Genomic DNA, 14368 nt, shown 5'->3' with positions numbered 1-14368 from the left:
CTCTCTCTCACCGGACATTTCTCATCCCCAGCCCCATGGACACCCCCTATTGCTGTTATGTTGTGTTTATAGCTACATGTTGTGAATGATTTAGTTGACTTTTTCTTCAAATATCGCTTAAACATGAAGCGTGACTGGACTAACTAGCTAGCTAACGACAGCAGCAGTTACCGTGGGCTGCGCGAGGATGGGCGCCGTTGATTATGCGGAGTGTCATTATTGTAACTTTTATAACGTTTTTACACCGGTCAGATTTCAAATCATTCAGAAGACGCACTAATGCTGGAGTCCAAAGGCAGCAAACAGGGAGAAGCAGGCTGATAAATATGAGGTTTTGACTGATCGCTAACCATACTATCCAGCTGCTGAACAGGACCGGTACGTTGGCCCTACATCCTTACAGTACACGAGGACGCACATACAGTGCAGTGGACATAGTGCTTGCTTTGTAAGTAAGCTAGGTGTGAATCTATCTTGTGATTAAAAACAGACTTATTGACGGCTATTTTACTGATTAAAAAGGTACCGAGATATGGAAGCCATTATTTCATCTAATTAAAAGTATCCCAATATACACAGGGAAACAGTCCATGATCTTTAGACTATCCTATGAGGCAGAGCAAGGTGCCCTGTGGTCAGGAGGAGAGCAGCTTCTTCCAGGTTTTTTGGGGGAAACATTCCCCCAGATGAATCCAAATGTAGCAGCCATTAAGACAGACAGGAGGAGGAGGCTGGTTCCCCTGCAGCTGGACAGCATGTGTCCAGCTGCAATCAAATCAGCTGGGCTAGGGAGGTCTGCCCTGTACTTATGATTGAAGGTATTTGATAGCTGGTGTGTTTGGAAGGGGGAGGTCACCTGATAAATACCAGAGGTAATTAATTAGATTTTTTTAAATAAACTGAATTTTTAAACTGTATACAAAAGTAATAAAGTATGAGACACTGGTGATTTGTTGTATTTTTATGTTAAAGGAGCCAGAGACTCTGCCTATGGCGATGGACCTGCCTGTTGCGCCAACGCAAGCTTCAGTGACACTAGAGGTTTGGAACGTTAAAATGACCTCGTCCACTTTGATCATCAATTTATTAAGTATAATATAAGTTATAGGATTCTTCTTGTAACTTAACAATCCGAATGGCTTTGTTTTTGTTACCGTCCCTGTATTGATTTTCAGTCTCTAGAGGAAATGTGGGAGATCCGGCGTCTCCAAGACGAGGCCTACCGTCTCTCTCTCTGGCTGCAGACCAGGAGAAAGTATATAATATGGCTGAGTAAATCTGTTCAGATCACACATCGGCATTCCAACAGGAAACACTTATGTTTTTCATATACAGAACAGATTCATTCTTATTTTAGCCACGGGAGATGAAACGTTGTGGTTTTGAGGAGATAGAGAGCAGGCGGAGGAAGGTCAGGGATTTCACCAAGTTCATATCATCTGTGTATTATGTAAGGGCTAAACGCAGACGTCCTGTACATTACCTTGGAAATAATGGATGACGCAGCGGGACGAGACGGTGAGGAGTCCCTTTGCGGAGTTCATTTTTCCAAGGTAAAGTACAGAACAGAGGAGTTTATCCTGCTGATACCACAGTTGCCAAAGAAAACAATATGAAAGCACACATTTACCAGTAGAGATCCTGCTGCTGTGCTCTGGCTTGTAGCTCCCACCACCACCCCAGCCTCCGCCTGTTAGCAGCGGTGTAAAGTACTTAAGGAAAAATACTTTAGAGTTACTACTTAAGTCGTTTTTTTGGGTTCTGTACTTTACATTTTTGAAAACATTTACTTCGCTACATTCCTAAAGAAAATGATGTACTTTTTACTCCATACATTTTCCCTGACACCTAAAGAGTACTTGTTACATTATGAATGCTTAGCAGGTCAGGAAAATGGTCCAATGTATGCACTTATCAAGAGAACATCCCTGGTCATCCCTACTGCCTCTGATCTGGCAGACTCACTAAACAGAGAACATCCCTGGTCATCCCTACTGCCTCTGATCTGGCAGACTCACTAAACAGAGAACATCCCTGGTCATCCCTACTGCCTCTGATCTGGCAGACTCACTAAACAGAGAACATCCCTGGTCATCCCTACTGCCTCTGATCTGGCAGACTCACCAAACACAAATGCACATTTTGTAAATGATGTCTGAGTGTTGGAGTGTACCCCTGGCTATCGATACATTTTAAAAACAAGAAAATGGTGCCAGCTGTTTTGCTTAATATAAGGAATTTGAAATGATTTATACTTTTACTACTTAAGTATATTTAGGACCAAATGCTTTGCTTTTTACTAGGTGACTTTCATTTGAATAACTTTCTATTAAAAAGGTATCTATACTTTAACTCTAGTATTTGTACAATTGGGTACTTTTTCCACCACTGCCTGTGAGGTTCTGTGTTCCTGCCGGGGGCGATTGGTATAGCTTACCGCGTTCACTGGCTGTTTGGCCGGGCGGCCAGCTCGAGGAAGAGTCTTCGTGGTTCCAATCTTCTTCCATTTAAGAATGATGGAGGCCACTGTGGTCTTGGGGACCTTCAATGCTGCAGCAATTCTTTGGTACCCTTCCCCAGATCTGTGCCTCGAAACAATCCTGTCTCGGAGCTCCACTGACAATTCCTTCGACCTCATGTCTTGGTTTTTGCTCTGACATGCACTGTCAACTGTGGGACCTTATATAGACAGGTGTGTGCCTTTCAAAATCATGTCCAATCAATTGCATTTACCACAGGTGGACTCCAATCAAGTTGTAGAAACATCTCAAGGATGATCAATGGACACAGGATGCACCTGAGCTCAATTTCGAGTCTCATAGCAAAGGGTCTGAATACTTATGTAAATAAGGTATCTGTTTTTTATTTTTAATACATTTTCAAAAATGTCTAAACCTGTTTTTTGCTTTGTCATCATGGGGTTTTGTGATGTCATTATGGGGTATTGTGTGTAGATTGATGAGGATTTGTATTTATTTACTCCATTTTAGAATAAGGTTGTAACGTTACAAAATGTGGAAAAAGTCAAGGGGTCTGAATACTTTCCCAAATGTACTGTATATCCGTATTGGCTGTTAATGTTCACGTAATGACCAGTCATCTTAAATTAAATTCAATATACAGACCATATTTATTATTTAACCTTTAAACAGGGAGTCACATTGAGATTAAAATTTCTTTTACAAGAGAGCCCTGTACACATTACAATAAAAACAAAATAAAACATACACACACATCTGTATAAAACAATAATTCAGCACAATAAACTAAACATAAACATTTCATAAAAGCAATCACAACTACACAGAGGTCCTCAATCAATAATTTAAACTGCCTCAGTGGCACCAGCACATCTAACTGCAGTGAACTATGTACAGTTGAAGTCGGAAGTTTACATACACTTAGGTTGGAGTCATTAAAACTCATTTTTCAACCACTCCACAAATTTCTTGTTTTAACAAATTATAGTTTTGGCAAGTCGGTCAGGACATCTACTTTATGTATGACACAAATCAATTTTCCAACAATTATTTACAGAAAGATTATTTCACTTATAATTCTCTGTATCACAATTCCAGTGGGTCAGAAGTTTACATACACTAAGTTGACTGTGCCTTTAAACAGCTTGGAAAATTCCAGAAAATGATGACATGGCTTTAGAAGCTTCTGATAGGCTAATTGACATAATTTGAGTCAATTGGAGGTGTACCTGTGGATGTATTTCAAGGCCTACCTTCAAACTCAGTGCCTCTTTGCTTGACATCATGGGAAAATCAAAAATCAGCCAAGACCTCAAAAAAAAATTGTAGACCTCCACAAGTCTGGTTCATCCTTGGGAGCAATTTCCAAATGCCTGAAAGTACCACGTTCATCTGTACAAACAATAGTACGCCGTCATACCGCTCAGGAAAGAGACATGTTCCGTCTCCTAGAGATGAATGTACTTTGGTGCGAAAAGTACAAATCAATCCCAGAACAACAGCAAAGGACCTTGTGAAGATGCTGGAGCAAACAGGTACAAAAGTATCTATATCCACAGTAAAACAAGTCCTATATCGGCATAACCTGAAAAGCCGCTCGGCAAGGAAGAAGCCACTGCTCCAAAACCACCATAAAAAAGCCAGACTACGGTTTGCAACTGCACATGGGGACAAAGATAGTACTTTTTGGAGAAATGTCCTCTAATGATGAAACAAAAATAGAACTGTATGGCCATAATGATCATCGTTATGTTTGGAGGAAAAGGGGGAGGCTTGCAAGCCAAAGAACATCATCCCAACCATGAAGCACGGGGGTGGCAGCATCATGTTGTGGGGGTGCTTTGCTGCAGGAGGGACTGGTGCACTTCACAAAATAGATGACATCATGAGGAAGGAAAATGATGTGGATATATTGAAGAAACATCTGAAGACATCAGTCAGGAAGGTAAAGCTTGGTCGCAAATGGGTCTTCCAAATGGACAATGACCCCAAGCATACTTCCAAAGTTGTGGCAAAATGGCTTAAGGACAACAAAGTAAAGGTATTGGAGTGGCCATCACAAAGCCCTGACCTCAATCCTATAGAAAATTTGTGGGCAGAACTCAAAAAGCCTGTGCGAGCAAGGAGGCCTACAAACCTGGCTCAGTTACACCAGCTCTGTCAAGAGGAATGGGCCAAAATTCACCCAAGCTTGTGGAAGGCTACCTGAAACGTTTAACCCAAGTTAAACAATTTAAAGGCAATGCTACCAAATACTAATTGAGTGTATGTAAACTTCTGACCCACTGGGAATGTGATGAAAGAAATAAAAGCTGAAATAAATCATTCTCTCTACTATTATTCTGACATTTCACATTCTTAAAATAAAGTGGTGATCCTAACTGAGCTAAGACAGGAAATTTTTCCTAGGATTAAATGTCAGGAATTGTGAAAAACTGAGTTTAAGTGTATTTGGCTAAGGTGTATGTAAACTTCAATTGTAGATATCTCTCTGAGACACCTTAATATCTCTCTGAGACACTCTAACACATTTTTATTTATTTATCCAGGCAAGTCAGTTAAGAACAAATTCTTATTTACAATGACAGCCTAGGAACAGTGGGTTAACTGCCTTGTTCAGGAGCAGAACAACAGATTTTTACCTTGTCAGCTCAAGGATTCGATCTAGCAACCTTTCAGTTACTGGCCCAACGCTCTAACCACTAGGCTACCTGCCTCCCCAGGTAGATATATCTCTGAACCTACCGAGGGGCCATACACCTTGAAACTCTTTGTTAAGGGTTGAACATGTCTGTAGGACCTTTTCTAGAGCCCAAATCATACAGTGGGTGAAAGAGGTGGAGGGTTACCACGGGAATAGTTACCACAGGAACAGTTTCTGTGCAAGGAGGAGGGGGCTTCCAAAGCTCTGGTAGAAGAAGAGTTCACTGATGGTGGTGTCCTAATTGGTGATGTTATTATTGGTAGAAGAAGAGTTCACTGATGGTGGTGTCCTAATTGGTGGTGTTACTATTGGTAGAAGAAGAGTTCACTGATGGTGGTGGCCTAATTGGTGGTGTTATTATTGGTAGAAGAAGAGTTCACTGATGGTGGTGGCCTAATTGGTGGTGTTATTATTGGTAGAAGAAGAGTTCACTGATGGTGGTGTCCTAATTGGTGGTGTTATTATTGCTGTTATAAAAATGAACTGATTCAAAGGAACGATTGTTCGTCCAAATATTTATATATTCTTAATTCCATTCCTTTACTTTAGATTGTGTGTATTGTTAGATATTACTGCACTGTTGGATCTAGAAACACAAGCATTTTGCTACACCCGCAATGACATCTGCTGAACATGTGTATGTGACCAATAAAATGTGATTTGATTTTGAGTGGCGCTGAAGATAAGAGTCCAATCCCTCAGCCCCGTCACGGGGTGAGTGTGGAGCATTTAGGGCAATTGTAGAATGTCAACTCCCAGGCTGCCTCTGGGGCCTTCCAATGGATTTATTGTCCGCAACAGTTCCATCTGTGTGTTGCTGATGGTGAACTGGATTTACAACACAATCACCCACTGGAAACGATCTCTGTTGGTCTCCAAGAAGGTGAACAAGTCATGGTAAACGTTGGAGACTCCATGCCAGACGTCCCCCCTGACAGCCGCTCTATCCTCTTTGGTTGTGAGAGCTCCTTCCCCTGAGGGTACTTCCCCCTGTCACCACCCCTCACCTGCTCCATGAAGCCACAGATACGGTTGTTTTCACCACCCAGGTCACATCTCACCCGGGATGGTACTCCGTAGCTGGTGATTGCTGCTTTGAATGACTCCATGACTGTGGCAGTCCTGTTGTCAGAGTCCTTCAGAAACACAACAGTCTGCTGTAACCATTCACATCACCGTATTAATCCTCCACCTAAAAAAAAACAAGATATTTGTTTTACAAAAACGTTGTTTTCTCTTATAGTGACCCCATTGTGTTTTTATTATTGATACATTATTACAGCGCCTTGAGATGAGGTAGTCATTTAAAAATCATTTTAAACACTTACTGCACACAGAGTGAGTCCATGGCACTTATCGTGACACATGTTTACTCCTGAACTTATTTAGGCTTGCCATAACAAAGGGGTTGAATACTTATTGACTCAAAACATTTAAGTTTCATTTTTAAATGAGATTTGTAAAATAAAATCTAAAAACATAGCTCCACTTTGACATTATGGGGTATTGTGTGTTGGGGGTCGACACGGAGCAGACTGTCTGACACTCTCCAACACCTTCTCTTAAGCGAGCTCTCAGACTCTGCACCAAGTTCTTCATCCTGCCCTATCAGCTCTTTGATCCTCTCATCCAGCTGAGCGTCTGACAGCAGAGAGTAGAACCTGATCAAATGGTTACCCAGACTATAGGCATCCCCCCCACTGCTGCTCTCTTATTATCTATGCATAGCCACTCTAATAACTCTACCTACATGTACATAATTACCTGGACACTGGTGTCCCCGCACATTGACTCTGTACCGGTACTCCCTGTATATAGCCTCGCTATTGTTATCTTTCTGCTCAGATAATCCGTGAACTGTCTTGAATACTATTTTTAGCAGTATTGGCAGATCGCCAAACTGTATTGACAAACTGTATTGGCAGATCGCAAAGCAACTTCATTACAAGCTGTTTTTAATACGAGTCGATAGTTCCATCTTGTGGTTGAACGGAGCTACTACAGCCATTACATATATCACTACTCTTCAAGTAGGTTAGGTGGTGATAAATTATACAAACAGGTGTCCTGAATGATGCCTAAACCCTGTAGAAGCATGAAAAAACAAAGCAGTAACATAAATTACCTTTTTATTTACCTTCAGTTTTACATCATGTTAGTATAGGTCAACACAACATCTCATAATTAGAATGTGAATAATCAAATCCATAATGACAGAGAAAATGCACAGTGTTACACAAAGCTGCATACAGTGTTTCAATTTATGTAAATTATATATAGGCTAGGAGTAGGGCTTCAAAATTCTCAGATTTTCCAGAAATCCTGGTTGGAGGATTCTGGATTTTCTTCTTAATGCCCCTCGATTCCAAGAGTATCTAACCGGGATTTCCGGAAAACCTGAGAATTGGGGGAAAGTAACCAGAATTGTTACCAGAACTATAAACACAAGCTATTAACAACACACTATTAACAACACGCTATTAACAACACAACACACTATTAACAACACACTATTAACAACACACTATTAACAACACGCTATTAACAACACAACACGCTATTAACAACACAACACACTATTAACAACACACAATTAACAACAAACTATTAACAACACGCTATTAACAACACACTATTAACAACACACTGTTAACAACACACTATTAACAGCACAACACACTTTTAACAACACAACACACTATTAACAACATGCTATTAACAACACAACACGCTATTAACAACACAACACACTATTAACAACACAACACACTATTAACAACACGCTATTAACAACACGCTATTAACACACTATTAACAACACGCTATTAACAACACACATTTAACAACACAACACACTATTAACAACACAACACGCTATTAACACACTATTAACAACACACTATCAACAACACACTATTAACAACACAAACCTTTTTGGGCTAGGGGGCAGTATTGAGAATTTTGGAAAAAATATGTGCCCATTCTTAACTGCCTCCTACACCAACTCAGAAGCTAGAATATGCATATTATTGTTCAGGTTTGGATAGAAAACACTCTGAATTTTCTAAAACTGTTTGAATGGTGTCTGTGAGTATAACAGAACTCCTATGGCAGGCAAAAACCTGACAAGGTTTCATGCAGGAAGTACCCTGTCTGACAAGGAGTCGTGCGTCTTGCATCTGTTTATTGAAAAGTAAGGATCTTAGCTGTAACGTGACAATTCCCAGGGCTCCGATAGGCTTTCAGAACCCGGGAAATACCTGAAGGTTGACGAGGCAGCCTCAGGCTGAAACACATTATCGCCTTTGGTAAGTGGCGGATCAGAGGACCTTTGAATGAGGCGCGTGCACGATTCGCTCCTGAGGAGAAATTTAATTAGGCTGTTTAGGCTCAATGCATATTCCCGGTCGGAATATTATCGCTTTTCTACGAGATAAATGGCATAAAAATTGGTTTTAAACAGCGGTTGACATGCTTCGAAGTACGGTAATGGAATATTTAGACATTTTTGTCACGCCAATGCGCCATGCGCAAGACCGTGATGTAGCATTCTGATAGTGTCTAGAACTCACGAACAAAACGTCGCTGTTTGGATATAACGATGGATTATTTGGGACCAAACCAACATTTGTTATTGAAGTAGAAGTCCTGGCAGTGTATTCTGACGAAGAACAAGCAAGGTAAGAACATTTTTCTTATAGGAAATGTGATTTTGGTGGAGGCTGACCTGGGTGGGTGTCTAAATAGCTAGCCCTGTGATGCCGGGCTATGTACTTAGATTATTGCAAAATGTGCTTCATCCGAAAAGCTATTTTAAAATCGGACATATCGAGTGCATAGAGGAGTAATGTATCTATAATTCTTAAAATAATTGTTATGCTTTTTGTGAACGTTTATCGTGAGTAATTTAGCAAACTGTTAGTAAATTCCCCGGAAGTTTGCGGGGGTTATGCTTTTTCTGAACGTCACATGCTAATGTAAAAAGCTGTTTTTTGATATAAATATGAACTTGATTGAACAGACATGCATGTATTGTATAACACAATGTCCTAGGTGTGTCATCTGATGAAGATCATAAAAGGTTAGTGCTGCATTTAGCTGTGGTTTGGGTTTATGTGACATGATATGCTAGCTTGAAAAATGGGTGTCTGATTATTTCTGGCTGGGCACTCTGCTGACATAATCTAATGTTTTGCTTTCGTTGTAAAGCCTTTTTGAAATCGGACAGTGTGGTTAGATTAACAAGATTCTTGTCTTTAAATAACTGTAAAATAGTCATATGTTTGAGAAATTGAAGTAATAGTATTTCTAACGATTCAAAAATCGCGCCACTGGATTTCAGTGGCTGTTACGTAGGTGGGACGAGTTCGTCCCACATGCGCCAGAGAGGTTAACAACACACTATTAACAACACACTATCAACAACACACTATTAACAACACAACACACTATTAACAACACTATTAACAACACAACACACTATTGCAACTGTTGTGTTGAGTTGAGTTGTATTCACTAACAGTGTTATGTTGAGTTGAGTTGCATTCACTAACAGTGTTGTGTTGTGGTTGTGTTTGTCTACCTGTTGTGCAGCCTTGTTGGCCAGTGTTGTAAACTCCTGTAACTCCCTTCATCCCGTCTCTGTCTCTGTCTCTGTCTCTGTCTCTGTCTCTGTCTCTGTTTCTGTCTCTGTCTCTCTCTCTCTGTTTCTGTCTCTGTTTCTGTCTCTGTCTCTCTCTGTCTCTGTTTCTGTCTCTATTTCTGTCTCTGTCTCTGTTTCTGTTTCTGTTTCTGTCTCTGTCTCTGTCTCTGTCTCTGTTTCTGTCTCTGTCTCTGTCTCTGTCTCGGTCTCGGTCTCTGCCTCTGCCTCTGCCTCTGCCTCTGCCTCGGTCTCGGCCTCGGCCTGCAGTCTCCACTAGGGGGACAGGGAAGGCATTCAAACCTAACATACTGACACACACACACCAACAAACGCAAGCACACACACAGGCACACGAACACACCAACAAACGCAAGCACGCACACAAACAAACAAAAGTCCCAGCCAAACCCAGAGGATTAGATGTCCTAGATAGAAGGATGATCAGCTCTGACAAGATTAAAACACCAAGAAGATGAAGAGAGAGAGAGAGAGAGAGAGAGAGAGAGAGAGAGAGAGAGAGAGAGGGGAGAGAGAGAGAGAGAGAGGGGAGAGAGAGAGGAGAGAGAGAGAGAGAGAGAGAGAGAGAGAGAGAGAGAGAGAGAGAGAGAGAGGCTATGTGCAGTGTTATGAGGTGGAAACTGAGCTGCACTTCCTAACCTGGCAAATGTATGACCATATTAGAGACACATATTTCCCTCAGATTACACAGACACACAATTAATTTGGTAAACTTTTGATAAACTCCCATATCTATTGGGTGAAATACCACAGTGTGCCATCACAGCAGCAAGATTTCTGACAACCAGTGAAGAACAAATACCATTTTAAATACAACCCATATTTATGTTTATTTATTTTCCCTTTTGTACTTGAACTACTTGAACATCATTACAACACCTCAACACCTCTGTCTCTCCCTCTCCCTCGCGAGAGAGAGGAGGAGGAGCAGAGAGTGAGAGGTAGAGAGCGGGGAGACAGAGAGAGAGGGGAGAGAGTGAGAGAGGGGGAGAGAGAGGGGAGAGAAAGATAAACTTGATATGTTTTTACACTCTATAGGGTAAATAAATAAACACACTGGCACATACAATCCTAAATGACTGTTGATTGTTATCAGCAGCAACAACAGGGGTCCTGCAACACACTACAAGACTTCAGCTGATAGAGATCAATTAACTCAACTCCATTATTATTAAACATAATAATCATATGCAATCTTTGTGGCTGTTACAGTTGGACTGAAGCCATAATATAACTTCATATTAATAGAATAGTAATATAGTAATATAACTTAATATTAATAGAATAGTAATATAACTTCATATTAATAGAATGGTAATATAACTTCATATTAATAGAATGGTAATATAGTAATATAACTTCATATTAATAGAATGGTAATATAGTTATATAACTTCATATTAATAGAATGGTAATATAGTAATATAACTTCATATTAATAGAATAGTAATATAGTAATATATCTTCATATTAATAGAATGGTAATATAGTAACATAACTTCATATTAATAGAATAGTAATATAGTAATATATCTTCATATTAATAGAATGGTAATATAGTAACATAACTTCATATTAATAGAATAGTAATATAGTAATATATCTTCATATTAATAGAATGGTAATATAGTAATATAACTTCATATTAATAGTAGAGGTCGACCGATTAATCGGAATGGCCGATTAATTAGGGCCGATTTCAAGTTTTCATAACAATTGGTAATCGGTATTTTTGGACACCGATTTGGCAATAAATGTTTTTTTACACCTTTATTTAACTAGGCAAGTCAGTTAAGAACACATTCTTATTTTCAATGACGCCTAGGAACGGTGGGTTAACTGCCTTCTTCAGGGGCAGAACGACAGATTTTTACCTTGTCAGCTCGGGGATTCAATCTTGCAACCTTATGGTTAACTAGTCCAACGCTCTAACCACCTGCTTACATTGCACTCCACGAGGAGCCTGCCTGTTACGCGAATGCAGTAAGAAGCCAAGGTAAGTTGCTAGCTAGCATTTAACTTATCTTATAAAAAACAATCAATCAATCAATCATAATCACTAGTTAACTACACATGGTTGATGATATTACTAGTTTATCTAGCCTGTCCTGCGTTGTTTATAATCGATGTGGTGCGCATTCGCGAAAAAGGACTGTCATTGCTCCAACGTGTACCTAACCATAAACATCAATGTCTTTCTTAAAATCAATACACAAGTATATATTTTTAAACCTGCATATTTAGTTAATATTGCCTGCTAACATGAATTTCTTTTAACTAGGGAAAATGTGTCACCCCTTGCAACAGAGTCGGGGTATATGCAGCAGTTTGGGCCGCCTGGCTCGTTGCGAACTGTGTTTAGACTATTTCTTCCTAACAAAGACAGCCAACTTCGCCAAACGGGGGATGATTTAACAAAAGCACATTTGCGAAAAAAGCACAATCGTTGCACGACTGTACCTAACCATAAACATCAATGCCTTTCTTAAAATCAATACACAGAAGTATATATTTTTAAACCTTAATATTTAGTTAAAAGATATCCAGGTTAGCAGGCAATATTAACCAGGTGAAATTGTGTCACTTCTCTTGCGTTCATTGCACGCAGAGTCAGAGTATATGCAACAGTTTGGGCTGCCTGGCTCGTTGCGAACTAATTTGCCAGAATTTTACATAATTATGACATAACATTGAAGGTTGTGCAATGTAACAGGAATATTTAGACTTAGGGATGCCACCCGTTAGATAAAATATGGAACGGTTCCGTATTTCACTGAAAGAAAAAACTTTTTGTTTTCGAGATGATAGTTTCCGGATTTGACCATATTAATGACCTAAGGCTCGTATTTCTGTGTGTTTATTATATTATAATTAAGTCTATGATTTGATAGAGCAGTCTGACGGAGCGGTGGTAGGCACCAGTAGGCTCATTCAAACACCACTTTCGTGCGTTTTGCCCGCAGCTCTTCGAATGCTTCAAGCATTGCGCTGTTTATGACTTCAAGCCTATCAACTCCCAAGATTAGGCTGGTGTAATCGATGTGAAATGGCTAGCTAGTTAGCGGGGTGCGCGCTAATAGCGTTTCAAACGTCACTCGCTCTGAGACTTGGAGTAGTTGTTCCCCTTGCTCTGCATGGGTAACGCTGCTTCGAGGGTGGCTGTTGTCGATGTGTTCCTGGTTCGAGCCCAGGTAGGGGCGAGGAGAGGGACGGAAGCCATACTGTTACACTGGCAATACTAAAGTGCCTATAAGAACATCCAATAGTCAAAAGTATTTGAAATACAAATCGTATAGAGAGAAATAGTCCTATAATTCCTATAATAACTACAACCTAAAACTTCTTACATGGGAATATTGAAGACTCATGTTAAAAGGAACCACCAGCTTTTATATGTTCTCATGTTCTGAGCAAGGAACTTAAACGTTAGCTTTCTTACATGGCATATATTGCACTTTCACTTTCTTCTCCAACGCTTTGTTTTTGCATTATTTAAACCAAATTGAACATGTTTCATTATTTATTTGAGGCTGAATTGATTTTATTGATGTATTATATTAAGTTAAAATAAGTCTTCATTCAGTATTGTTGTAATTGTCATTATTACAAATAAATGCAAAAAATTTGGCAGATTAATCGGCATCGGCCTTTTTTGGTCCTCCAATAATCGGCATCGGTATCGGCGTTGAAAAATCATAATCGGTCGACCTCTAATTAATAGAATAGTAATATAACTTCATATTAATAGAATAGTAATATAGTAATATAACTTCATATTAATAGAATGGTAATATAGTAATATAGTACTTCATATTAATAGAATGGTAATATAGTAATATAACTTCATATTAATAGAATGGTAATATAGTAATATAACTTCATATTAATAGAATGTTAATATAGTTATATAACTTCATATTAATAGAATGGTAATATAGTAATATAGTACTTCATATTAATAGAATGGTAATATAGTAATATAACTTCATATTAATAGAATGGTAATATATTAATATAACTTCATATTAATAGAATGGTAATATAGTAATATAACTTCATATTAATAGAATGGTAATATAGTAATATAGTAATATAACTTCATATTAATAGAATGGCATCTGGTAAATGTAGTGTGTTCTTAGAGCGTCTGGTTTCAGTTAAAGACATTCCACAGTCATTACAACATGAACTATGTGGGGTACTGTAACTACTAAACACACACACACACACACACACACACACACACACACACACACACACACACACACACACACACACACACACACGGGGGGATGAAGAACACTAAAACAGAACTTAAACATTACCAGCTGGGGGAGAGACAGAGAGACAGAGAGGGAGGGAGAGAGAGGGAGGGAGAGAGAGTTAGAGAGAGAGAGAGAGAGAGGGAGAGAAAGAGGGAGGGAGAGAAAGAAAGAGAGAAGGGGAGAGAAAGAGACAGAGAGAGGGAGAGAGAGAGAGAGGGAGAGAAAGAGGGAGGGAGAGAAAGAAAGAGAGAGAGAGAGA

The sequence above is a fragment of the Salmo trutta genome, chromosome 38 (genome assembly GCF_901001165.1).
Source record: "Salmo trutta chromosome 38, fSalTru1.1, whole genome shotgun sequence".
NCBI classification, from domain to species: domain Eukaryota; kingdom Metazoa; phylum Chordata; class Actinopteri; order Salmoniformes; family Salmonidae; genus Salmo; species Salmo trutta.
The sequence above is the reverse complement of the archived record's forward strand: the minus strand, read 5'-3'. Positions refer to the sequence as shown.